Below are 27,438 nucleotides of genomic sequence, written 5' to 3'. Positions count from 1 at the left end.
CATTGTCTCAAGGTATCCCTATCTGCTTCTGTACCATGATCCCACCCTGGTTTGCCACCAGCTGCAGCCTTTTCCCAGAGGCTCCTGCAGCCCAGTGCTCCTGCACCCATGCCCGTCACTGTCTCCGTCCCCACACTCAGAGCCATACCCATCCAGCCTTCCCATCCCAGCGTCAATGCAGTCCCATCCCCATGCTCGCCCCTGGCTCCAGCTCCATGCTTGGCCTTCACCTCCAAGTTCTGTGTGAGCCCTGACCCTCAGCTTGGCCCTTTCCCCACATTTGGTGTGGTCCCCAGCCCCATGCTCAGCACTCATGTCCCACGCTGGCAGAGTTTAACCCTGTGTCCCGGGTTCAGCTGTAGCAGTCATTTTTCTCCTTCTCAGTAGCTGGTGCAGCGCTGTGCTTTTGACTTTCAGCCTGGGAACAGCGCTGATAACACCGATGTTTTTAGTTGGTGCTCAGTCATGTTTACTCTGACCAAGGACTTTGTGAGTCTCATGCTCTGCCAGGATGGAAGGGAAGCCGGGAGGAAGCAGAGACAGGACACCTGACCCAAACTAGCCAAAGAAGTATTCCATACCACAGCACTTCATGCCCACTATGGAAACTGGGGGCAGTTACCTGGAAGGGCTCGATCACTGCTCTGGTCGGGCTGGGTATCGGTGCGTGGATGGTGAGCGGTTGTATTCTCTCCCCTTGTTATTCCCTTCATCATTATTATTATTGTTGGCAGCAGCAATGGTTTGTGTTATACCTTAATTACTGGACTGTTCCTATTTCAACCCATGGGAGTTACATTCTTTTGATTCTCCTCCCCATCATGTCATGGGGTGCTTAAAGTCTTCCCTTAGGACTTGGGCCTATGAGCATGAGGTTTCTTCCAGCTGTTTGACGAAGACCTCATCTACTTCCTGATCAGGCAGTCCGTAACAGATACCTCAACTCACATCACCCATGTTAGTCTGCCGGCTAATCCTGAGCCATAACCTCTCAACCGGCTTTGTTCACCCCAAGGCAGAGCTCCATGGATTCCAGCCGCTGTCACAGTAAGGGCAACTCCCGCTCATCCCTTTCCCGGTCTGTCCCTTCTAAAGAACCTGTGTCCATCCGTTTCAGCACATCTGTCATGTGAGCTTTCCCACCACATCTCTGTGACTTCACTGAGACTGTAGCCCTCTAATGGCATGTAAACTTCTAATTTCTTCTGTTTGCTCCCCATACTGACTGCATTAGCGTACAGACACTCCTGAAAGATGAGGAACAACCCCCACACACCCCTTGCTAATGTCCCCTCAGCAATTCCTTATTTGTGAGTGTGCACCGTTCTTCCCTGTTCTGTAGATTTTGAAAACCGTCAACCACATCACTCTGCACCTTTGCTTGCCAAACCAATTCACCGCTTCCTCACTTGAAGTCATCATCTCCCTCCTATCTTATTCTAGTCTCCTCAGGTTTGCCAGTCTGTTAGCAAAGAGGGGTTTCTACCTTCTTTGTCGGGAAAGTTCTACTTGTCCCTACCAATCCTTGACCCCCAAAGGTGGTCCTGTGGTTTTAAAATCACACCGTTGTCATTGACACAGCTGCACAACAACGTGCTGAACCTCAAGATACATCCACTCCTCCTTAAGCCTTTCCAATTTGGCAATAGGATTAAAGAGAAAACCATCTGGACTCACGCTGACCTTAGCCCTCATCCCCCCAGCCATGTAGTCACTCTCGATATGCTCAGATACTCCCTCCCTACTGGAGTATTTGTGATGATGTTTAATAAGGGGCAATAGTGTGGTTTAAAATATATATACATATATATGTGGCATGAGACCATTAAAAGCAATCTGAAGTTCACTGTATTTCTAATTGCAAAAATTTATAGAAACACATAGCTTGCATATACATACACACACCGGTTTTCGATGGCATTATAATCCTTGAGCTCATATGCAGTATCTTAGAAAGACGGGTTTGGCTTTACTTTCTCAAACATGTCAAATTAGATCACTTTCAAGCTTAGCAGAAGCGCATCACAAGGCAGAAAGAACAGTGGAATTAAAACTTGTCCTAACAACAGCAGGAGTGACTTGAAACAAGTCAGTCATTCTTTGCGATGCTCTCTTCCACCAGTCCCAGTTTTACTCTTTCTTCCACCTCTCTCTTCATCTTTTCTTTCTCTTCCATTTTCCCCCTTTTTGCCAGTGACATTCTTTTGGCATCCTGCACTGCTTCCATCCGGAGCTGCTCGAGCTGTACTCTTCTCTGAAAAAAAAAACCAAAGCCGGCCACGTTTCTTTGTGTGACTTTTGTTTCTCTGAAACAATAAACTGGAAGCACGTACAAGATTCCTGGAAGTTCCTATTCTGGCATAGTTTATTAAATGTGATGCTAACAGACACAACTCTTGGGGTAGCTGCGGCTACCTACTCACCTATAAACTTCCTAGCAAACAATGACTACATATGCGAGTGTAAATGACACTTGCTTCTTCCAGTAAATGTATCTGCAGTTAATACTATTAGTTACTTCAAAACTCAGATAAACATTGAGAGTTTTGCTTATGAAGTACAAAATAAATGCTAATCACATCGTACTACAGTGAAAAGGAATCAGGAAAGGGGGCGAAGGGCATCAGAGCCTCTCAGAGCAACAGACTGAATTGCTAAAACTCATCTGAGGGAATTTCAGGTCATTTTAAATCAAGGACACAACGGGAGAGAAAATACTATAACAAAGGAACAAACAAAACCCTTTCCACCTCAAAATTAACTAGACAGGGAGACACTACTGAGGAAGCTTGTTTATTACTGAGAAAAATTCTGTCTACAGAAAGGCATTCACATTTGCTCTGAAGTCACTGAATCTGAAGTTAATGAAATTTTGCATTTGCCATACAGGAAAAAGCTTACCTCAAAGAACTTAAATAACGACCAGTTAACATCCTGATGTTTCACCCAGCTGTACCCATAATGCACTAAATTTTTAAACACAAGGTAGGAAAATTCTGTTTTCTAAATGAACGTCCTTTTTTTCATGTTTAAGTCCTTCAGTGTACAGCTGCCGTATACAGCTGCCAACTTTCAGTCTGATGTCTATTCTGTTCCGTTCTGTAATATTTTGATTCTCTAGAGCCCATACTGGTAAACATCTATGTTTGATATAACTTATCTCCAGTGGGACAGACCCCACTATTCCAAACACACAGGGTTTTATATGTATCCAAGATTTAAAAGTCCCATTCAAGGCAGACGCTAGAAGATACATCAATTGCAGAACTTCTGTGAATAAAGCAGTTCTGTATCCACCTCACACTTCATACGTCAGATTTCTCATTCAATCTATGTGAGCATCTGATATAATTCAAATAGTGTAATTTCTACCTTGCCAGTCTTCTACTGCTAGGTAGCATGGGGCTTCATTTTTATGAGCACAAGTGTGGTTTCCAATAAGCACAGTGGTGTGGTATTAACGACTCCATGCGTAAAAGTCAGAAATCTCATTGATTTCTCTTCTAAAATACAGGTACAGATGATTAATTGGTAGAATTTGTACCGAAAGCTCCACCCTGCCTAACTTGTTTGCTCTATGGTGGTCTTTCAGCCTGGAAAGTTGTCTATGGATGTTCACAGTAGCTAACCTTAGTCTCAGAGAGAGCATTTCCTTTGCTCTGCACTCACCTTAAAGATTCTTTTCTCCTCACGTTCCAAGTAATGACACAGTAGCAGCTCTCTTAAAGCTGGTGGGTTTACAAAGATCACAGCCACTAAAGTGAATGAACTGAACCTTCTTATTTAAATTCTTTTGTAAAACACATTTTACCGGTCCGTTACATGGAAGACATACCCCAGTCAGTATACAAGCACAAACCACTGTACTCAGATCGTAATGATGGGAAGACTTGCTCAGCAATCCCAAACACTCCTGCCTATGCCGCTCATTCCAGGATTTCTTTTTGCAAATATCACTGCAAGTGAAGACTTCATGACAATGCTGGCAAGGTGAGAGCTGAACACCAGCTGAACGTCCACACTGATAGCAGTATTTAAATAAAGGTAATCTAGAACAAAGACAGTTGTAAAATGAAAGCACACTGTTGTTTGGTTAATGCTTTCCTCAAGCTGACAGCATGTTTGCAGATCACAGTAAAACTGCATTAAAACGGCTACAATACAAAAATAATAATGTTCAACAATAATGCTCAGCAATAAAGAACAGGAGTCTCTGCAGCTTATCACAGGGGTTTGTGGGGAGCAGACTGCGTACCAGCTGCAAAGCCAGCCCCCAGAAAAGCCTAGTGAGAAAAATGACCAAGCTTTTACCAAACCAACATCCACATCCTGCCATACACTAGCACACTGCATGCTTTAGTGTACACTCGGCCTGGAGATGTCTCTTTTCAAACTGGCATGCAAACAGATCATATATGGCCAGAGATAACAAAGCCAAGCTGGCAAACTTAAAACACTCACAGAACACCCTGGAATACTGCAGAGACAAACAAGGGCTTTCATAGGCCTCTGCACCACAACAGTTATTCCAAAGTTGGAACATAAAACAGATTGCTTGGACTAAGGCTGTCAGTGGGACAGGGAAGCAGAATATTAGATATAAGTGCAAGCTGGACTACAGATTCATATCCTTTTAAAAGCATCTAAGGATCATTTCCAAATAGCAAGTTTCACTAAGGTTTCATTTGTTGCTGGAAGTCATCATTGAGATTTATTTGTAAAATCTTGGTGTACTAGTTTAACTTTCCAGGTTTTAGTTTGAGTTAGTTCATGTTCTTCTAGGTATTTCTGCATCTTATGCTACTATTGATCTATCTTGGTTCAGAAAAAAATGCTACCTCAAAATTTCTGTCTTCAAAAAGGCCCCAGCTCCTGACACCTATCTTACTTCCTCTTGATTCAAATACTGAGGCAAAGTTCAGAAGCCTGTGAATTCCGTACGGTATGAGAAACTGGTGACAGAATTCAATATCCTTGAGGCCAGTATTCCATTATTACTCAAACTTTTGTTAATACACAGTTCCAAGAATAACATTCAAACTGTACAACTTATTCCTGAAATTTCTGGAGAAATGTAAGCTACAAAATTTGTACGGGCCTAATTCTTAGTATTTGCATGCTCCTCTAATGTACTGATGTCATTAATTGGTTTAAAACACAAGGACACTCTGCTTCTCACAAGAAGACTGAATATTATAAACAGTAATAGCAAAGTCTGGAGCTGAAAAGGAGGGATGTGATCAGAGCCCAGAAAGAACCTAATGGCAGCTGGTAAGTCTGGATAGACTGGAGAGAAACATTAGAAAGGAGAAAAATGGCAGGGCGACAATAATTTTGGTGAGGAAGAAAAATCCCCAGGGCATAGGATTTTTGACTTGTAATAGTCAATCCTTGAGAGCAGTATCCTGTAGTACTGTCCTACCTCATTTCTTCCACATGCTGGCTCCCTCCTTTCTTCTTTGAAACACGTTTATGAATGGCTGAATCCGCTACACCAGCAAAAGAGAACAGGGGGGAAAACAAAAATTGGTATTCTGACATAAGAATTCAAATACTAGTCACAAGACCCACTGTCATTAAAAGTCTGCTTGGCTTTGTCTACTGTAGAAAAATTGAAGATACATAATAAAATGCATCTTCCATCCACAAGCTTCAGAAGCCAAGAAAATAGGAGCCAATTGCTGCCTGTCACAGCCAAGAGGAAGAAACCATACAGATAACTTATTCTTACAACCTGCTTGTGACAAGCCACAGAGTCACAGGTGATGCTGAACTGCAAAGGTAACAGCCTTACATTCTGAGTTCACTTCCCAAGTGTGCTACATCTTTTGTCCCAAAGACCTATCAGAGACCTAGGATCTAAGCCTCATTTCACCACGCATTTGACCAGTACTGAGGGTGTAACTCAGACCATCCAAATTAAGATTTATGTAACATATTAATATATTCATTGTTGCTACTTTAATAGCAGAAGAGCACTGACATAATGGGAGAGGACCTGATAGTCAGTTGCCATAAGGAATGAAGGTACACTAGATATCCGCAGTGACCACTGCATGTATCCTGATCCCTGCAGTAATGACAAGCAATTCCAAGGTTCTCCCATGAAAGAAGAGCCAACTCCTACAATCACTCCTTAACACATGGTAGTAGATCTTGTACAGGGATTTACCAGGAAGCAGCTGACAGGCACTAAACTCATATTCAGATTTCTTCACAAAGCCTGTTCATTCTCTTTAATATTTGTAGAATTGGGGAGGGACTCTTCATTAGGGACTGTAGTGAGAGGACAAGGGGTGGCAGGTTCAAACTTAAACAGGGGAAGTTTAGATTGGATACAAGGAAGAAGTTCTTTACTGTAAGGGTGGTGAGGCACTGGAATGGGTTGTCCAGGGAAGTTGTGAATGCTCCATCCCTGGCGGTGTTCAAGGCCAGGCTGGACAGAGCCTTGGGTGACGTGGTTTAGTGTGAGGTGTCCCATGGCAGGGGGGTTGGAACTAGATGATCTTCAGGTCCTTTCCAACCCTAACTATTCTAGGATTCCATAACCCCTACATCTCCTTACCAAACATGGATAAGCAGGTTTTATTAGGAGTTACCTTTTCAGACAATAATGAGAACTATAATAATCAATTCCCCTTCACACCAGGTGATGCTACCTTTAATCTTGAACTAATCTTAGACTTGAACTAACATTTCTTGGATCTTCTCAGCTCTTCCTCATCCCACTCTTTCTCTTTCAGGATGACACGCTCACGGAGCTTCACTCTAAAGTGTTCCAGCAGTGATCGGCGTGTTTGAAAAGCTTCCTGCTCAAATGCTGGCAGTATGTGGTATGGTGTGTGAGCAATTCTATCCTGCAACATAACATGAGATAATTCACTAACACCTGGGAACAGTAGCACACAAGTTAGTGTTTCAGAGTTAAAGCCAACCAATTCTAAAAGCACAGCATCGTCCCTGCTGGATCCTGGCTTGGATCTCAGTTCATGCTATGGAGCACAGAACATGTCCAGGTTAGATGTCCTAGTTGTTCCAGTTATCGGTTTGGTGAGTGCTCAAGAAATTAACTAAAACAATTTCCAGATGTTTCTTCAAGAGAAAATCATAGAATAATAGAATAGTTTGGGTTGGAACAGGCCTTTAAAGGTCATTTAGTCCAACCCCCTGCAATAAGCAGGAACATCTTCAACAAGATCAGGTTGCTCAGAGCACCACTAAGCCAGGGATGGTGTTTCCAGGGATGGGGCATCCCTTCCCACTGGAATAGGTTTCACAGAGATCTTTCACATCTTCTCTGTGAAACCTATTTCAGTGTTTCACCACTCACATTGTAAAAAATTTCTTCCTTACATCTAGTCAAATCTACTCTCTTTCAAGTTTAGAACTATTACTCCTTGTTCTATTGCAACCAGCCTGCTAAAAGGTTTGTCTCCATCTTATAAACTCTTTAAGTACTGAAAGGATGCAGTACGTTCTCCCCGGAGCCTTCTCTTCTCCAGGCTGAACCAGTCCAGCTCTCTCAGCCTGGCTCCAGAGCAGAGCTGCTCCAGCCCTCGCAGCATCTCCGTGGCCTCCTCCAGACTCGCTCCAACAGCTCCACGTCCCTCTTGTGCTGTTGCCCCAGAGCTGGATCAGGACTGCAGGGGGGGTCTCCCCAGAGAGCAGCAGAGGGGGAGAATCCCCTCCCTTGACTGGCTGCTCATGCTCTGGGGATGCAGCCCAACACAGGGTGAGGGGTTCTGGGCTCCAGTGCACACTGCTGGGCCACATCCAGCTTTTCAACCACCAGTACCCCCATGTCCTTCTCTTCAGGGTTGCTCTCAATCGCTGCTTCACCCCCAGCCTGCACTGATACCAGGGGTTGCATGGACCCATCTGCAGGACCTTGCACTTGGAAGCTGCCCTCATCTTGCAGAGCTCTTCTCCCAGCACGTCTGGAAGCACCACGAAGTTTCTTGAAAATTAAAAGACAGCTGGGGGGCACTGTTTGCCCACTACTACACTCCTCAATTTCCCGTGCTACTTCCCTGTAGCAAGTGCCAGGAAGGAGAGCATAGAAAAAACGTCCAGAGCAAGACAGTAAGATACATGGAGTACAGTGATCAAATTTGACCTGTGATTACAGCTATGAATTGCTTAATTTATTTTCCTGTTTGAGAATCAGCTATGATCACAAGGTAATGTCTACGTAGAACATTGGTGTGGGATGAAAAACCCTTAGTAGCTCTAAGCAGGCTGCTCTGTGAACAAGGTGACCATTACTACCGTTCTTTTCAGAACAACTGCTGTTTATGTTTCAGACATAAGCAATCTGCTCAACATGTAAGTTTTCTTGTTAATAAGAATGCTATAAAAAAAAAAAAAGAGGTTTAATTGAACTGTCACAGAATCCCAGGCCTTTTTAAAGTAGTTTTTTTAAACAAATATATACAGAAAAAACACATCAGCAGAAGTTTCTCATTATACTTCACAGTGAGATTCTTTTTATAAGGCATTACTAAATGATTAAAGATCCCTTTAGTAAATTCACTTAATAAATATATATTTAGTTATTTATCTATAACATATAATGCATAATACATATTTTAATGTATTTTTTATTTAAATATATGTATTTTAGTTAGGAAATCCATTATTTTTAAATTTGACCAATAATGTCCTCTCATGGCTTACAAGACATCAAAAATTAACATGATTTATAACCCATAATAACTTCCCCTGATTTGGTTGTAGCCTCACAGAAACACATACTATTTTTGGTTTTAATGCCCAAGTTTAAGACTACGAGTAACCCTGTTCAATCAGATTATGAATGGAATCTTACGATAAGATGGACAGCAAGGATTGTCTTCACAGGCAAAACTATCAGAGGGTATTGAAACTTAACTGATTAGTGTTTCATTTGGTGCTGAACTGAGTCTCACCAAAAAAAGAAGAGAAAATCAAATTTCCATAAAAGGTTTTGAAGGAGGCCCTGGTCAATTCATAAGGACATAACAGGCCATATATTTGAATGGATGCAAATGCACAGGACTTTCAGATATGGAAACTGAAGTTATACCTGGTAATACTCATAATAGGCGTAGTCAACAACTGTTCCCACAGCTTTTCTCTGTCCTTCCTGAAGAGTAACTGGTGCAAGGATATCTGCACCAGCTTCAAGCAGCTTATCAACCTGAAGACAGCAAATCATGACACATTCAAGCAAAAAGAAAACCTTCCCAGAAACTGCATTCATACCACAGCTACAGAGACAGTGCTGAGCATCAGAGCTTAACCTCTGTTTGTGAGACCATTTTGTGCACCAAACCATGCATTTCTTCTGCCCCTTTAGAGCTGATGATGAATTGTCAAATCTAAACATGTTCTGTAAGTAAAACCTTCTTGCAGGCAGTAGCTATTTGTTTCTGGATATCTCACGATATTCCAGCAACACATGAAGCGCAGACAACTAGTGAGGGAGGGTTCAGAACAGAACCCACCTGAGGAAATTCCCTCCTCTCCCAGACCCATCAGCTGCAGCCTTTCACCTCCACTCTGAATAAGATCAGCCCTGTGCTCCCTTGGATGAGGAGAAAAAACTCCAGTTTTCACAAGGCCAAATGCTGCCATTGACCTAATCATGAATGAGAAAGCTCACTCATCACCAGTGGTATTGAATATTTTGCATTAACAATCAAAGACAACGCAGCTCTCTTCATGTGGATGCTGGTTGGGTTCATAAACAAGGTTATAGTCAGATTTGATAGGACTGTGGGCACTACAACTACCCCATCTGACTTTAATGCAGTTTTTCCTTTTCTACACAAGGAAGTTATCATCCTCTTTACTTGAACATGAAAATGAATTTCCATACAAAACACCTGTTCCTCAGGACAGAAATAAACAGCATTAGGAACAGACACAGGAAGAGTGGGGAGAAATCAGATTACCCATTACAGAGAAAGGAGACTGAACCCTCTGGTTTTCTGAGGTTTGAAAAAAAACCCAATAAACACCCAGAAGTTATCTCACCAAGGCAATCCTCTGTGCTGCCGTCCTCTGCTGCTCATAAGCCGTACTGACAGCAGCACACAGGGCACTTCTTACTGCTCCAATCAATGGCAGATTTGGGTCAGCCCCATGTCTGAGGAGTTCAATCACTGCCTGCAAATGTGCACATGCAAATGTGACACGTTAGTGACTGGAGAAGCCTTTATTGACAGTTCTACAGCAGGAAACCCAGACCCTGGTCAGATCAGGCAAAGCCCTAAAGCTTTACAGTATTTACCACAGCACACTTGCAGTATCGGCCTGTATTTGTCATAGCTTCAGTAACACTCAAAAATTCAGTCACCAGACAGTAGTTTTTACTTCTTTTAGCATGAATCATAGCATCACCATCGAATCTGGAATATTGTGTCCAGTTCTGGGCCCCTCAGTTCAAGAAGGACAGGGACCTGCTGGAGAGAGTCCAGCGCAGGGCAGCTAAGATGATCAAGGGAGTGGAGCATCTCCCTTATGAGGAAAGGCTGAGGGAGCTGGGTCTCTATAGTTTGGAGAAGAGGAGACTGATGGGTGACCTTATTAGTGTATATAAATATATAAAGGGGGAGTGTCACGAGGATGGAGCCAGGCTCTTCTCAGTGGCAAACAATGATAGGACAAGGGGTAATGGGTACAAATGGGAACACAAGAGGTTTCACTTAAACTTGAGAAGAAACTTCTCAGTGAGGGTGACAGAACACTGGAACAGGCTGCCCAGGGGGGTTGTGGAGTCTCCTTCTCTGGAGACATTCAAAACCCGCCTGGACACATTCCTGTGTAACCTTACCTAGGTGTTCCTGCTCTGGCAGGGGGATTGCACTAGATGATCTTTTGAGGTCCCTTCCAATCTCTAGCATACTGTGATACTGTGATACTGTGAAAGGGTAGCTTTAAAAATCACCTGGTCTGAGTCATAACGTATTTGGAAAAAAAAAAAAACCAAAACCTTTACTACAAAGATAAGGATTAGACAGGTTGATCCCTTACAGCCTATTAGATCATTACTTTATCAGACATAAGGAACCAGTAGAAATTGTTGGATATGGGACTATTTCATTAAAAATCATGAAACCTAAATTTTTGTGTTGCAAGAAAACACTTTTGCCCAGAAGAATACCAAAATTGACTTTAAAATTATGAAGACAGCATATGGAAAAAGGTTGAGAAACAAAGACTTGATACAGAATCTATTTCATGTTGTATGCAGTTGTCAGCCCTTTCATAGCACACACTCTAGCTCCTCTAGCTGTATATATTGCATTCAGATTTATTTTTATAGATATTTGATACCCTTCCAGTGAACGGAATATAGTTAAAGAACAGCAACACACTACAAATATTTTCTTTGTTCTACTACTTATCCTATGTAAAGTATAAATTTTGTAGTGACAGAACAAAAGGTAGAATGTTGGTTTCATAAAAAATACTGAAAATGGTTTCCTCTAGATTTGCTCATGGCTGAGTTTCCAACAGAATGCCGCTCTGGATTATTGGTGTGCTTTTGTATTGGAGAAAGATAAACAGGGATGCAGAAACCACACTTCAATCCTGCCCCTTTCAGCTTTTCGGAACTGCTAGGCTTGCCTCCCTTTGGAGTGTTCTTACCATGGCTTGCTCAGCCCCACAAAAACAATAGCCACCCTTTTCCTACTTTCTTTACATTCATGTCTTGCTGGCTTTCGCACCACTCACTAGGAAGTTTAGTAAAACGACTGGAGAAGTCTGGGGATAGCAAATTTGAGAGATAGATGTTAATAACTTTCACTGGGCCAAATGACAGAGAGTTGGGCGTGAGAGGGAAGCAGCAAGCTTTCAGGCACAAAGGACCTGCCTTGAGTGGGGCTCATTCACATATTCATTTAAGCTCTATGAATAAAGGGTTACCAGATCAATATAAAAGTGATATTTGAAAAAGTAAATTTTGCCTAGACTGTGTCTGGGCATTCTGTAACTAAATACTGTTGATAAATAGGTATTAAGTTCTCCTGTTTACTAGTTAAGGACAAAGTACTAAAATACAACTCCATGGAGATGAAGCAAGCAAGTCCCATAACAGACATATATATCTTCAGACATTTGAGTATGGATCTCTGTCTGGGGACAGGTGATGAGTCAACAGAGAGCTTGTGAGTCACAGTCAAAGGAGATCTTGTACAAGCTGCTGATCAGGAGGACTCTCTGGATGAAGTGCTCTACAGACAGATAGGAGCAGCCTCGTGCTCATAGGCCCTTGTCCTCATGGGGGATATCTGCTGGAGGGACGGTACAGCCTGGCACAAGCAGTCCAGGAGGTTCCTCCATTGTGCGGAAGACAACTTCCTCTTGCAAGTAATAGAGGAACCAACAAGGAGAGGTGCCATGCTTTACCTCGTACTCACCAACAAGGAGGGGCTGGTTGGGAAAGTGATGCTCCAGGGCAGCCTTGGCTGTAGCAATCACGAGATGGTCGAGTTTGAGATCCTCAGGACAGTAAGAAGGGCACACAGCAAGCTCACTGCCCTGGACTGCAAGAAAACAGACTTTGGCCTCTTCTGGAACCTGCTTAGTAAGGTTCTGTGGGATAAAGCCCTGAAGGGCAGGAGGGCCAAGACTGCTGGTTGATATTCAGGGATCAACCAGGTTGAGGGAAGGGATGCTTATATCCTGACTTACAAGCTCAGGAGTGTTGTGTAACAACTAGAAGGAAATGTGGCAGGAAGGCCAGGAGACCTCCATGGATGGATAAGGAACTGCTGAGAAAACTTAGAGGGGAAAAAAGAGGCTTATAAAAGGTGGAAGCAAGGACAGGCAGCCTGTGCAGAATACAGGGACATTGCCCAGGAAGCTAGGGACCAGGTTAGGAAAGCTAAGGCCCAGTTAGAATTAAATCTGGCAAGGGAGGTGAGAGATAACAGGAAGGGCTTCTCTAGGTATGGAGCAAACAAAAGACAGACTAGGGATAATGTCGGCCCTCTCCAGAAGCTATCAGGAGAACTGGCTACCCTGGCTTTGGAGAAGGCTGTGGTTCGCAATGACTTCTTTGCCTCAGCCTTCATCAGCAAGTGCTCTGACCACGCTGCCCAAGTCTTGGAAGGCAGACACAGGGACTGTGAGAATGAAGACCTTGGGCCCACTGTAGGAGAGGATCAGGTTCAAGACCATCTTAAGAACCTGAACGTGCACATAGCCCATGGGACCTGATGAAATCCATCCGCGGGTCCTGAAGGAGCTGGCAAATGAAGTTGCTAAGCCACTGTCCATCATATTTGAAAAATCATGGCGGTCAGGTGAAGTTCCCGACAACTGGAAAAAGGGAAAAAAAACCCCTCATTTTTAAGAAGGGGAAAATGGATGACCCAGGGATCTACAGACCAGTCAGCCTCACCTCTGTGCCTGGCAAAATCTTGGAGCACATTCTCCTGGAAAGCATGCTAAGGCACATGAGAAATGGTTGGCGGTTGGTGACAGCCAGCATGGCTTCACTAAGGGCAAATCATGTCTGACCAATTTTGTGGCCTTCTATGATGGGGCTACAGAACTGATGGATGGGGCAAAGCAGCTGAAGTCATCTATCTGGACTTGTGCAAAGCGTTCAACACTGTCCCACATGACATCCTTGTCTCTAAATTGGAGAGACATCAATTTGATGGATGGACCACTCAGTGGATAAGGAACTGGCTGGGTGGCTGCACGCAAAGAGTTGTGATTGTCGGTACTGGGACCAATCCTGTTCAACATCTTTGTCGGTGACATGGACAATGGGATTGATGCACCCTCATCAAGTTTGCCAGCACCACTAAGTCGTGTAGTTCGGTTGATACGCTGGAGGGAAGGGATGCCATCCAGAGGGACCTCGACACGCCTGTGAGGTGGGCCAATGCCAACCTCATGAAGTCCAACCATGCCAAGTGCAAGGTCGTACACCTGGGGCGGGGCAATCCCAGGCACGGCTACAGGTTGGGCAGAGAAGAGATTCAGAGCAGCCCTGCGGAGAAGGACTTGGGGGTCTTGGTCGATGTGAACATGAGCCGGCTGCAGTGTGCACTCGCAGCCCAGAAAGCCAACCGTATCCTGGCCTGCATCAAAAGAAGTGTGACCAGCAGGTCGAAGGAGGTGATGTTGCCCCTCTGCTCTCGTGAGACCTCCCTTGGAGTATTGTGTGCAGCTCTGGTGTCCTCAACATAAAAAGGACATGGAGCTATTGGAGCAAGTCCAGAGACGGGCTACAAGGATGACGAGGGAACTCGATCACCTCCCATATGAAGATAGGCTGAAAAAGTTGGGGCTGTTCAGCCTGGAGAAGAGAAGGCTGCGTGGAGACTTCATAGCAGCCTTCCAGTATCTGAAGGAGGCCTACAGGGATGCTGGAGAGTTACTCTTCATTAGGGACTGTAGCAACAGGACAAGGGGGAATGGGTTTAAACTTAAATCGGGGAAGTTTAGGTTATATATAAGGAAGAAGTTCTTTACTGTGAGGTTGGTGAGGCACTGCAACAGGTTGCTCAAAGATGTTGTGAATGCTCCATCCCTGGCAGAGTTCAGGCCCAGGCTGGACAGAGCCTTGGGTGAGGTGTCCCTGCTCATGGCAGGGGGGTGGGAACTAGATGACCTTCAGGTCCTTTCCGTAACTATTCTATGATTCGATGATTTTATGATTTGTACTGGACTACACATAAGAAACTTCTAGACTCTGTCTTATGTAAGACATGACAGAGTGTTCTGGGGCACCGGAAGCATGTGTTTATTTACAACCTAATACAATACACCTCAAGTGACTCTAGTTTTTTGGGGGTTTGGTTTTCTTTCTTTTTTTAAGGCTCTTTCAGGGAAATGCAAAGCTTTCACTACAAAATCAGGCAGGCAGTAATCTCAACTCCCTGCTCAGGTCCTCTGCAATCTGAATTTCAATAGCTGAAAGATGAGCTCAAAAAGCAACATACCTTGTCTGGACCATATAGCTCATTTCCATCTTCTGCCCTTGCATTAAGATCTGGGGCAGAATGCAGGAGGTACTGAGTTATCTGGACCCCTTCCTCCCCAGGAATCGAGGCAGCTATGTGGAGGGGAGTTAACCCCCCTAACTGAAAACACAAATATAGCATTAAGACTCCTGTTTATCAGAAGCAGCACTTAAATAGTGATAAATATTATTTTAAGAATAATCCAAGCTCACTCTTCCCATATGCTGCGCCTCACAGACAGCCACCAGAAATCTAGAGCCCAGACTTATAAGAGTGTGGAATACTAAAGGCCCCAGACACTTGGCCTGTTAAATATCACAACAGCTATAACCAACGTCAGGAGCAGCTTCACAAATATTCCTCAACCACTCACAAGCTTGGCAATCAGAAAACATAGTAAGAAAGAGAAACTTGGAGAGTAAGGAGCTTTGAGTTCTTTCTACTAAAAAACAGAAAAATAAATCTTTGAACAGGATAATCGCTTTAAACAGCTTTCTGGCCATTCTAAAGCTGATTCTGACATGCAAGATATTTTACAGTAGGGCACTGAAGCTGCAGTACACACCTTGAATCCCATATTATGAAATATCATTCAGTAAAACCTTCGATGGAAGCCGCACATCAGACATGGCTCCCCTTTTTAAGTGGAGTTCCACTGCTTCTGCGTCTGCAGCTTTATCAGCAAAGAACAGAAGGTGTGGTGGGGCCCAGGATGCGTTGGGATCTGCACCTCGACGAAGCAGTAGCTGGATTGCTTCCCATCTCTTCTGTCGTCTAGAATTGACATAGAAAATACCAGAATAACATATTAGCACCTTCCAAGAAAAGCTAGTGGACTAAAATGGCTTGCAGGTAATAGACATTACAACTGTCACTTAGCAGAGGGAAGACATGGCAGTCTTTAGGGTCACATCACAACTGTCATACACCAGTCAGGCAACAACATTATGACCTGAAGAGGAGACAGTACAGTCAGTGTATCTCAGCCCTCTAAACTAAAGCAGTGGCATGCAAAGAGCAGTCTCTGCAGTCATGAAAAGCTGCAGCATAGGGACAGGTAAAAAGCTAGGCAAGGTTATCTGCGTCTTTACCAGTCTCACATGTGACTTGTAAAACATTTAGTCTTCATATTGTTTAATGAAAGAAACAGAGTCCTCCTTCCTGCCATCAAAGACTGCTTGGAAGTTTCTTTCCTCAAGTAAACTTCATTCACCCATCCATCCCAACAAAACAAAGGTCCAGTGTTTCTCTTAAACAAAAGCTGGAACCGGTGCTATGCTAGATTAGGACAGTATATTCCAGGTGCCATCTGCATCTCTATGGAGGCAAACTATCCACACACACAAAAGAATCTGACACCCCTACAAAATGAAGCAAACAGCACTTGGATACTTGGATATCACCCAGAAATTCCATCACAAAGTGTTCTCACGGTATACTCATCTTTGCAGGCATTGTAATAACTCAGCTTTACCCACAAGCCCTACATTCAGCAGATCTCGATATTCCAATGAACAATATGCAGTAGGCACAGTATTTCAGACAACAAGAATCATGGGAGGTGGGAGCATGTTTTACTTCTGTGCCACAAAAGTAAAATGTGGCACAAATAAGGGATGGAGGTCAGAAGGCCAACCACGAACTTTCAGTCTGAGGGGTCTGAGATGTCAAAACGACCTACACTGCCATAAAACCCACACAAAAATTTGGACATCTTTGGTGACTGCTCTGTAAGCAAAGCAAAAAGCAAAATGTGTCCCTTTCAAAGATCCACAAATGCAAAACAGTTGGACTATGTTTCAGCTGACACTGGTGAACAGACACTTGCAGAAAACAACAAGCAAGTTCCTATGTAGTCAAGACTTCAAGTAACAAATATATTCTCCTTCCTCAGGTCTGCACTACACTGCAACTCTCCTTGGCATATTTAGAAGCTTTTCACAATCTTCTAACAAGAAATCTTGTCTTGTTCAAGCATGATGTCCTTTGCTTGAACTGCACTTTTCAACTATAGTCTTTCTCAGTGCTGCCGTGAGCCACATTAGAGCGTATAAACAGTTAGTGGTTTCTACTCGTAAACAAGGTTTGCCCAGTTAAACAATCAAAAAATATCTTTCCTTGCAACGGATGCACATTTATGTGAAATATGTGAAATAATGTTACCTTCTTTTTGCAAAACCATTTATGAGAGTTGGTCTCCCATTTCTAGCGCATGAGACTTACTCTCACACTATGCCTTCAGCATCACTCACAGTTTCTGAGGATTCTGATTTTTCAGTCCACTTAAAGATTAAAAAAAAGAAAAAAGAAGTGTTACTAAAATGAAACAAATCTTCTTCCAGTGCATGACTCAGTATATTAACACGCCTGTTAATCACAGCTTTAACGCAATACAGCATATAATGATACTGGAATTTTGTTAACTGCTGTTAGGGATATAATTTAGAAGTAAATTGTAACTAAGTTTTTGCTTGTTCATTTGTTTTAATTTCTTAAAATAACAGAATATTTCTCTTGTTCAATTTCAGGGCAAGTTCAGGTTAGATATAAGGAAGAAGTTCTTTACTGTGAGGGTGGTGAGGCACTGGAACAGGTTGCCCAAAAAAGAAGTGGGTAAATGCTCCGTCCCTGGCAGTGTTCAACGCCAGGTTGGACAGAGCCTTGGGCAACATGGTCTAGAGGGGTTGCCCGTGGCAGGGGGGTTGGAACTGGATGATCTTAAGGTCGTTTCCGACCCTCACTTTACTATGATTCCATGGTGTCTAAAGCGTGTTCAGAACAGTTGAATCTTTCTTCCAGTATACATCACCTAACTTAAGAGAAAAAGAATTGCTGAAATAACACGAGACACACACAGATTTTCAACCTGCATTAGCTTGCATGAGAATCTGATACTAGGATCTACAAGGCTAATTTTTCCAAATCTGGATGCAAGTTCAACTCAGAGGAAAAGTGAAAGCAGTGTATGTCTACTCGCCAGATCTCACAGACTGCTACAGACAACGACCAACATAGAAAGATCCCCTCTCTACTCCTAATTACCTTATAGTACTATGAGAGGTAATAGCTCTACACTGATTTTCTGTGTGGTTTTCAGCAGCAGTTCTCTCTCACTCCCCTTCTCCCTTTCCCATATAGTTGCCTTGCAACTTTAGCAGTGTTTCGCACGACCACATGATCGTACTCTTGGAACTGGAACAGTGACTTCAGAGCAACCAAGGATTATTTGGTACTTAATTTCCAACAAGTTTCCTCAAAGCACAAGCCTAATCTGTCTAACCTCATGTGAAAGTTCCAGAGGCACCCCTCCATTTCTAGGCTACGCGGAAGCACTTCTAAGACCACACAGTTCCTGCCCAGACCCCTTTTTCAGCTGTTTTCTCATCCTGGCTGGTGAGTCCCAGCCTCCTTGCTTTCATTGCTTTCCCATTCCCAGGTTTGTACCCTTACAAAATTCATATCCTGTTCCTACACAGGAAGTAAGAGCAGGTGTTTCATTTTGTGGCAGAAGAAAGGTTAGGGATACGACTCTTCCTTTTTGAGTACTCCCCAAGCATCACCAGACTTCTGACAGAACAATCTCTTCGTAGTAGCCACCTCCATGATGCCAGCAAGGTTACGTAGTACCAGGAGAATCACCTACATCCTACTGTTCTACTTACATTTTTGTAATTCCCATTAACTCTCCCACTGCATCTTCACTGTGTTAAACACCTAGCCAGCACAGCCTCGCATTCTGCTATTGATATAGTGCCTTATTTCAACTGCTGAGTAAGCTTGTAACTGCATAGGAGCATGTTCTTCGACTTAGGAAGTGAGTGCAGTGAGAGCAGAGATTATTCTGCAGTTTCAGAATGCAAAATGTATTAAAGTTCTGAGGCTTTTATACAGCAAATTTTAAAAGCAAGCTTGCAGGTTGGCAAAATACTACATTATGATTCTGTTATTTTAGATTAGAAGTAAACAAACCTTGTAACTGTGCAAGCTCCTCTCAGCAATATTACCCTTAAAAGATTCTTCTGGATAAACAAGAATAAAACACATGGAGAGAGCAGATAATCCTTCATCACTACACTTACTCACATCAGCTCCACTATCAAGAAGAAGATTGACAAGAGCATTACGGGAAGGAACCTGTAGAGGGGAAGCATCCATATTTGCATATATAAGTACACACTTCTTGCCTGGGACATGGAAAGAACTGACAGCACAATTTTGAGGTAATGATGCTCTACACTGTTTATCTAATTCACATTGATATTTTCCTCAAAACAGAAGCTCAATGTCTTACAGGGTTCAGAACATAACTTTTTTGGTTAATTTCAACTAATGGATTTTGCAGGAATTCATCGAGGTTTCATGCACAGAGAGACTAGAAATGACTGAGACGGCTATAGGAGAAATACAGTGTTCTAAATTATCTAGCTTCTGCTTGGCATTTACAGTGAATGCTGAGTATTGAGGCAGCTGACAGAAAAACAAAGAAAAAGGCAGGGGGCGAGATTGCATCCCCCTCCTACAGAAACTGGAGTTGTACATGCGTAGTTTCAGCCACAACTGCTTTTCAGCAAAAACAAAACAACTCTGTGTGCATCTGATTGCAAATAGGATCAAAAATAATACGGGCACAATCACATCCAAGAACATAGATCTAGCCCACTGCATAATCACAACCTGAAATCAAACCTGACATTTGAAATCACTGCTAATATTTACTGAAGGGCTTCTTTTAGGTTCTTTGTTTACCATGGGGGTTGGCATGATACCAGTCATTACAGACACTACTCATGCCACACCGCTTTTCTGGGTTTTCTGCTTGTTGAACATTCCTTCATACTACGTAATGAAATGAGAAAAAATTAATCCAGCCTACTACGCCAGGAATTTTCTCATCATGTGGTAAAGAGTCATGCTTAGAATCTTACAGCCGCAGCAGCAAGTGCTGTGTATCCATGTTTGTCAGCTATGTCTGGATGAGCAAGCCCGTTCCTCAGAATCGCAGAGACCCCATCATAGTCTCCTCTTGCTGCCTTCTTAATTAGCTGCTCCGAGGCAAGTTCTCTGGGGCCTGAAGGCCCATAAGCATTGCGGGCTCCACTGAGAATGAGGTTGACATCTGAATTGAACTCCACTTGACAGCGCCTAGAAAAGGAGAGAAAAGCACAGCACATTTAAGCAGCTAGGTACTCTTGGACCACTACTGCAGCAATGCAGCCTGATGAGCCCATCCATCAGGGCAGAGATGCAACATAGAGATGGACTCATGATCGAGGGGTGGACTTTGCAATGGGCCTCTCCTGCTCTGAAAGACTGTTACAACAGATGGAGCCCAACATCATGGACCGAATGGACTCAGCAGCTTTATAGGGATTGGTCTGTGCACTAAGATAACAGTGCACTGAGATGAGAGTGAGGGTATATTGAAAGTGTGGGATCTGAGCATGACGTGAATGGTATGGAACAAGGGGTGGATACTGTCCTGGTTTAGCAGTAGCAGTCATTTTTTCTACTGGTGCAGTGCTGTGTTTTGACTTTCGACCTGGGAATAATACTGATAAAGCCGATGTTTTCAGTTGTGGGTCAGAATGTTTACTCTGACCGAGGACTTTGTGAGTCTCATGCTCCGCCAGGGAGGAGGAGAAGCCAGGAGGAAGCAGGGACAGGACACCTGACCCAAACTAGCAAAAGAGGTATTCCATACCACAGCACGTCATGCCAAGGATGTAGAATGGAGAGTTCCCGGAAGGGCTGGATCATGGCGGGGTGGGGGTGAGGTACTGGTTGGTGAGCGGTTGTATTCTCTTGCTTGTTATTTCCTTTATCATTATTACTATTAGTGGTAGCAGTAGTGATTTGTGTTATACCTTAGTTATTAAACTGTTCTTATCTCAACCCGTGGGAGCTGCATTCTTTTGATTCTCCTCCCCGTCCCTCCAGAAGCAGAGGGAAGAAAGGTGGGGGGGGGGGGGGGGAAGTGGACTTCGTGGTTCTGATTTACGGCCTGGGCTTAAACCACGACAGTTCTTTTTGATGAAAATGCATCAAGAATAAAATATGCTGGTCCGCAAGATGGGAAAATAAGGCCAGCTATCATTTTAAGAGCTATTTTAGATAGTGTGAGCTTGCTTATATTAATGGGGTGCTGGCAGTAGCATATGGATTTTATCTAGACAAGTTAAAAGTATTTTAGTAGATGTTTGATGGACGGGTAAGAAAACAAAATCTAACTACCATGTGTTTTTATGACCCCATTTATCATGCACAGTCATGACATTTGTTTATGATCTAATTTTCATCACCTGCTTTAACTATGACTATAAAATATACGTAGGTAGCTTGTGTTCCTATCAGAAAAGCAAACAAGGAAATCCTCCGTGGGCTCAAAAAGCATCTGCACATACAAGTACCAAGCTACATAAAAACTGATGTGCAGTTGGCAGTTCTACTAGCTGTTGACTTTTTTGTTACAGCGTATTTTGAATAGCCTTGAAGAAGAACAAGAGTCAAGACAACCACAAAGAGTTATCAATAACCATATTTTCAGTACTTTTGAAAACCTGGCGCTATGCTTTCCCATATTTTTATTTCTATGCAAGACTACACTCTCAGGACAGCGAAGGTCTGAACAGGTCTCTACAGCCCTTGACTCCCAATTCTTTTCAAAACTGGACTTCCAGAAACCCTGACTTGTTAATGAGTAATGGGATTATTTTTCTAGGTGTGACCAGGATAAACCCAATGTTTAACTTAAAGGAATAAAATCTATAAATTGAGAGATGAATATGTTATTTGCTTCCTTTTTTTAAAAAAAACAACCCTTATTGGCAACTTGTAATCTCAAGGCCACAAAACCCAATCTCGAGTGCAGCTTTTATCCTGCAACGTAAATTTGAAAACAACAAACACCCATGGGTAGTAATTGTTAAAAATCCACACATAATAAACAAATCATCAGCAGTTACCTCTGCTTATGCACGTGCATCTACCTTCGAACCAGCAGGGAGGTTACATTTGCAACAGGCCAAGGGTCCTCCTCAGGCAGCTTCTTCTGAAAATACAGAGCATCACACTCTCCAGGAAGGAGTGAGTCAGAGTAAGACGATCCATGTTACGAGAATATGCAAAGACTCCTTCAGGTAAAATATCCTTATCATCAAAAGGGAGATGCTTATAGTTACGGAGAAATGGGTCTTCCTCAAGTGAAATATACCCCTTCTGAGATCTGTCATCAGTGTACCTGTAGTGCGCTGGATAATCCAAGACAGGAAAATAACCAGGTACTTCAGTACATAGCTTAATTAGATGATCTCTGAGCCACAAGCCAACATCCTGACAGCCATCTGGATAGCTCTCAACCCCTGGTCCAAATCGCTCATCAGATTTGTACAGCCCCTTAAGAAACAAGTAAACTCATGAGTATCAGTCAGAGAGCAAACAATTTGTACAGTTAAAGTCTGGATTGTATTTAAACCAATCTGGCTGCTTTTGGCCTTACTGGTCCACTTACTATTGACAGCGCAATAACTGCCAAAGCCAATCTGAACAGCAAAGCCTTCATGTTCACTTTGGTCTATTAACAGCAAACACAAATCTTCCAGCACACGAACAGTGGAAGGCCCTAAATTTAACTACAGTAGGATGTAATGTTTAGATTACAATTCCTGATGCTTTTAAGGCCTAGGCAAGATTTTATTTTAATTTTATTCTGTGATCAATTTTAGATTGCAGCCTTTTGGTCCAGGACAGGTTTTTGGTTAGATTTTACTACCTTCTCAAAACAAACATTTCTGAAACACATCTGGCGCAGACACAGATTCTGGAAATGGCACGTTTCTTTTCTTACAATGTAACTAAATTTAGGGTATCTATAGTCTTGCAAGCATGACACGACATGCCAACGGAAGAGTCTCAGCAGCAAATAGTGCACTACAGGACAGGAGTTGCAGTCTTCCTACAAAAGGTATCCTAGTTTGATAGGACACTGTGGTAGGTAAGGCATAAACATCATCAAATTCAAGCAGACTCATGCGTATCTGGACCACACAGATGGTTCAAGACAGGTTCACACTAAGCTATCACAACCTCAAAACAGCCATTTGGAGCAAAAATCAGCAACTTCACACTGAACTGTTTAGCTACACAGATAAATGAGTAGGACAAAAGCACTATCACTGGCAGAATATACTGGCAAGAATAAAATTCTGAGTATGGTTATGATCTCAAGTTTCTCTGTTTTTCCCCGAGCTTTAGATTTTACATCATATACTCAAACTAAAGCTCTCCTAAATCTGTAATTAACGCCACATTATCAACACTGAGCAAGAATGCTGTGTTCTTGTTGATGTCTCCTCAGTGTTGATTGGCCCTCTAAATGCAAACACTGTTATGTTGTTTCTCTCTATGTTTTAGATTATTTGAGGACTTGCAGAGATACCCAGGGATCAGCAGGAACAGGTGGGCACTGTTCCCCTACACTTGGGACTGGTCAGATATACCTTTTAGGAAAATAAAGAAGGACTGCAAGCTCTTAGAAAACAAGATTTCCAGCTTCTACTAGCAACATCAGGGCTGAAAATGATGCAAACCAGCCAACTAGCTACCTGGAAACTTCAGAGTGCTATCTTCACAGTTTCCTAAAATGCAGTGCTTTTCCAGTTTCTAATTCATCCTAATATGCCTTTTGAGAGTACTGTCTAACAAATAAGCTCTTCATCAACGAAGGAGAATAAACACCCAAATTACATACATCAGATACGTGAACAAGAAACTTTTCCAGGCAGCACTGGTGAGGCTGCACCTCAAATACTGTGTTCAGTTTCAGGCCTCTCACTACAAAAAAGGCATTGAAGTGCTGGAGCTGGTCCAGAGAATGGCAGTGGAGCTGGTGAAAGGCCTGGAGCACAAGAGTGATGAGGAACTGGGGGTGTTTAGCCTGGAGAAAAGGAGGCTCAGGGGAGACCTTACCACTCTCTACAACCACCTGAAAGAAGGCTGTAGTGAGGTGGGGGTTGGTGTCTTTTCCCAAGTAGAAAGAGAAAATGGCCTCAAGTTGCACCACAGGAGGTTTAGTCCGGATATTAGGAAACATTTCTTCCCTGAAAGGGCGGTCAGGTCTTGGAACAGGCTGCCCAGGGAAGTGGTGGAGTCACCATCCTGGAGGTATTTAAAAAGACATGTAGATGTGGCACTTACGGATATGGTTTAGTGGTGGACTTGGCAGTGCTGGGTTAATGGTTGGACTTGATGATCTTAAGGGTCTTTTCCAGCTCAAATGATTCTATTATCATCTCCTTCAATATTTCCCCATGGGAAAGTTGAGTACAGAAGCTAAACTGTTGAAATAGCATCCTAACTCATGGGAGATCAAAGCATGACAATTTTGCTCTAAAGAACTAAAATACTAAGGGAGCTACTCGGAAAAAGAAGAAAAACAACCAAAAAACACCAAACCAAACCACTTCTGACTTTGAAAGGCACAGGAATTGCAGTATTAGCACAGCAATTTCCCAGTTCCCTGAAATTTTCTGACATCCTTCCATTCCAGCATCCCATAGGCTTCTACACGGCCAAGATAAACAGCTCCTGTGAATTTGGAACCATCAGGCCTGTAGTTAACCCCATTTCTGTGGCGGTAGTCTATGTACAACTTTCCCACATATCTCTGTAATCCACAAAAGAGGACAAGACAAGAAGAATGATACAACTGATAGGACAAAAATAAGTGAAATTGCATTCTTACTGCAACAGAGCAGGACTAACAAGATGCAGGCAACTGACACATGAAGAGGATGAATCTGTTACACAGTTAAGACTGGGCACAGTCTCAATGTCACTTTAGTTGTGGGCTTCAAAGCCCAGCCAAGATTTTACCAATTTCTCTAGAAGCTCTTCCATCACATAGCAATCAGTAGTCCATACTACTTCAGTAGATGTATCTCAGTGCTCATATTCTCATTGCTAAACGACAGAGGAGAAACCAACATCTATTCAACCATTCAACAGCTGTCCTAAAGACCGGTATGCCAATATACCTTCAGCATTCTGCATTCAAAACAAAAGGTAAAAGTCTTCAACTGCCAGATGCATGTGAAGTGACTGGATTATTAAAACTTTACACACCACTTGCTTTAAAAGTGCTCCAAAACTGCCACTTTAACCCTTCCGGAGAACGCACTGATGAAATTTTGTACCACAGGCAAACAAAGTGCTGGGCTGTATGAAAGTGGCTGATGCGCAGTAAAAAAGTTGTCCATAACCCCCTCTCTTCTGTGAAGAAAACCTTAGCTACCAACCTGCTCATCTGACTGTACATGACTGAAATCTGATCGTCATTGATTTCAGCCACAAACACTTCAAGGTATTCACCACTTTGAAGCAAAACCAAGCATTTGGAAGATATTTTATATAAATCAATCAAAAATTGTTAATTAAAAGCAAAAACCACTTAAATAACAATCTCAATTCTTCACTTCTTCTGTTGCATTAAAAATAATCATAAAGTATGCAGCCCTGCCACAGTCTTGGCACTTTGTGGCATAAAAGGAGCGACTGCCCCTGGCTTAAAACAAAAGAACATTATGGTGCTAATAACAGCACTCACAGCAACCATCTACCATCTTCTCTGGGACTGAGGACAGACTGAGTGGTCCGAGGGAGAGAACAGAGGGTGTTATGTGAAACCGTGGAGCTCAGTTTTTATTTTCACAGTGGACGTGTTACCAACCCAGACACGGACTGACAGGAACACCAAGAAGAGCAGTGAGGGCCGATTCCCCAGGTGAACGTGCTCTCAGACATCACACGGATGCTGTGAAAGCTCTTGCCTTACTCAGAATAAGCTCAAACTGAGTTTGGCACCAGTAGAGGGCGAGCAGGGAGAGAAAGCCCAGGGAAGGCGGCATCCGAGCCGCTCTTCTTCCAAGGAGGAAGCAGGGCCTCCAGACCGCCCCTCCCCTGCCCACGGACGGGCAGGGCTCCCAGCGAACACACGCTGGGGGACACGTGGCCACGGCGCATCACCGACAGCCGTCCGGGGCCCGCGGAACGCTCGTACCCGGGTGGCAGAGCGGGGGGCCTCCGGCGGTCTCTCCCCGCAGCGCAGCATCAGCACCCCGCTCATTGCCGGTCCCCGGCCCGCGGGGCAGGCCCTGCCTGGAGCTGTGGCCACAGCTAGCCGCCCTCGCCTCTTCCGTGCCCTTGGCCGCCAGCAGAGCGAAAACTCGCCCCACATCGACGGCCATGGCTGCGCCCCCGACAACACTGCCGACTCCGCCTGGTGGGGTGCGAGGCCCCAGATCACGGCCGGCGCCTTGCCGTGGACACCCCGGCGGCCTCGCCCGGCGCTGGGGCCTAGAGGGAGGCCCGCGTAGCCACCCTGCGCCGCCCCCCCGCGGCAGTACCGTATAGGACAGCAGGCCTGACCGTGAGCCCGGCCCTGCTCACTCCAGCCCTTTGGCCTGCTCTTTCTGCCAGCGCTCGTCGTCTCTTCTGCAGACTCTCGCAGCTCTCCTGGCCGCCTTGCTCAACCTTGCTGTGAAATACGAGCTCACTCCTCTAAACGAGATAACAGGGTTTTATTGAGGGACAGAGTCAGTAAAGCAAAAGCAACAGCGCTGGGTGCACGACCGTAGCCAGAGGCGCGCTGATGAGCATTTGTTACAGGTTTATATACTTTCACTATTGCATTACCCATATACATAGTCATAATTCCCGCGTATAGGCAGGGAATATTATATCTAGCTCCAGGACCTTATTATCATAAGTCTCCTCCTCTTGGCATCTGTGTGCTGCTCTGCGGTGATTGTGGGCAGGGGTCTTGAGGATGAAGTAAGCAGTCTTCCTCATGTGAGGAGGGGTCTTCAAGATGAAGTAAGCAGTCTTCATCATGCTGTACTCTTCACCTTTGGCACACTTGGATGCCCCAGTAATCACAGAACTAGCTGAACCCAGCCGTATCTGTAATTCTTCTGATAGCTGGCAAAGATTTAGAACAGCGTGACCTTCCTGCAACATTTATTGCAGGAGGGGCAGACAGGGAGTATCCCAAGCTAGCAGATGTTTGGGAGCTTCTGTCTCTAAACTAACTGATAAGTAGAAGGATGGTGTGAAATAACTCATTCAGGTTTAGTCAGGCCACTAAATTCCACAGACTTACAACACAAACATTGATCTTTCTCTTCGACCTAAGTTAGGCTAAAAGTACTTTAGCCCTATGTTTTCCAGGCACTAGCATTCCTCAAATCAAAACACACACAACCCTTTTCTTTTACTTTTACAAATTTTTTTGTTGTTTGACTCCATTTTGCTCAAGAGTCCTGGCCATTTTCAACTTGTTGCCTAATCTTGTGTCTTCAGCGAGCTTTGTTTCTGTTACTGCGAACTCACACAGTTACATCCATGTAGTAACACCTATGATTTGCGAAAGCCAGTACATTTATGTGCTCATCACAAATGAATATGCATGTTTGTG

The 27,438-nt window shown here is 43.7% G+C and overlaps 1 pseudogene across 1 annotated transcript in view; it reads right to left on the bottom strand.

The window, feature by feature from the left end:
- LOC308228369 (ankyrin repeat and MYND domain-containing protein 1-like) overlaps positions 1-26,209 on the bottom strand; it is a 33,458-nt pseudogene extending 7,249 nt beyond the window's left edge. The window contains exons 1-13 of the transcript in view: positions 25,989-26,209; positions 25,001-25,010; positions 24,484-24,630; positions 21,932-22,361; positions 19,895-20,111; positions 18,939-19,103; positions 17,199-17,251; positions 15,572-15,743; positions 14,949-15,089; positions 10,018-10,149; positions 9,065-9,178; positions 6,695-6,857; positions 5,423-5,489 (exon numbers count right to left, since the gene is read on the bottom strand). The product of the transcript in view is annotated as an ankyrin repeat and MYND domain-containing protein 1-like (transcript). The remainder of the gene's footprint in view (positions 1-5,422; positions 5,490-6,694; positions 6,858-9,064; positions 9,179-10,017; positions 10,150-14,948; positions 15,090-15,571; positions 15,744-17,198; positions 17,252-18,938; positions 19,104-19,894; positions 20,112-21,931; positions 22,362-24,483; positions 24,631-25,000; positions 25,011-25,988) is intronic.
- Positions 26,210-27,438: the final 1,229 nt, after the last annotated feature.

Source organism: Psittacula echo (assembly GCF_963264785.1).
Source record: "Psittacula echo genome assembly, chromosome: 18".
Classification (NCBI taxonomy): Eukaryota; Metazoa; Chordata; class Aves; order Psittaciformes; family Psittacidae; genus Psittacula; species Psittacula echo.
This window is presented reverse-complemented; position numbering and strand designations above follow the sequence as displayed.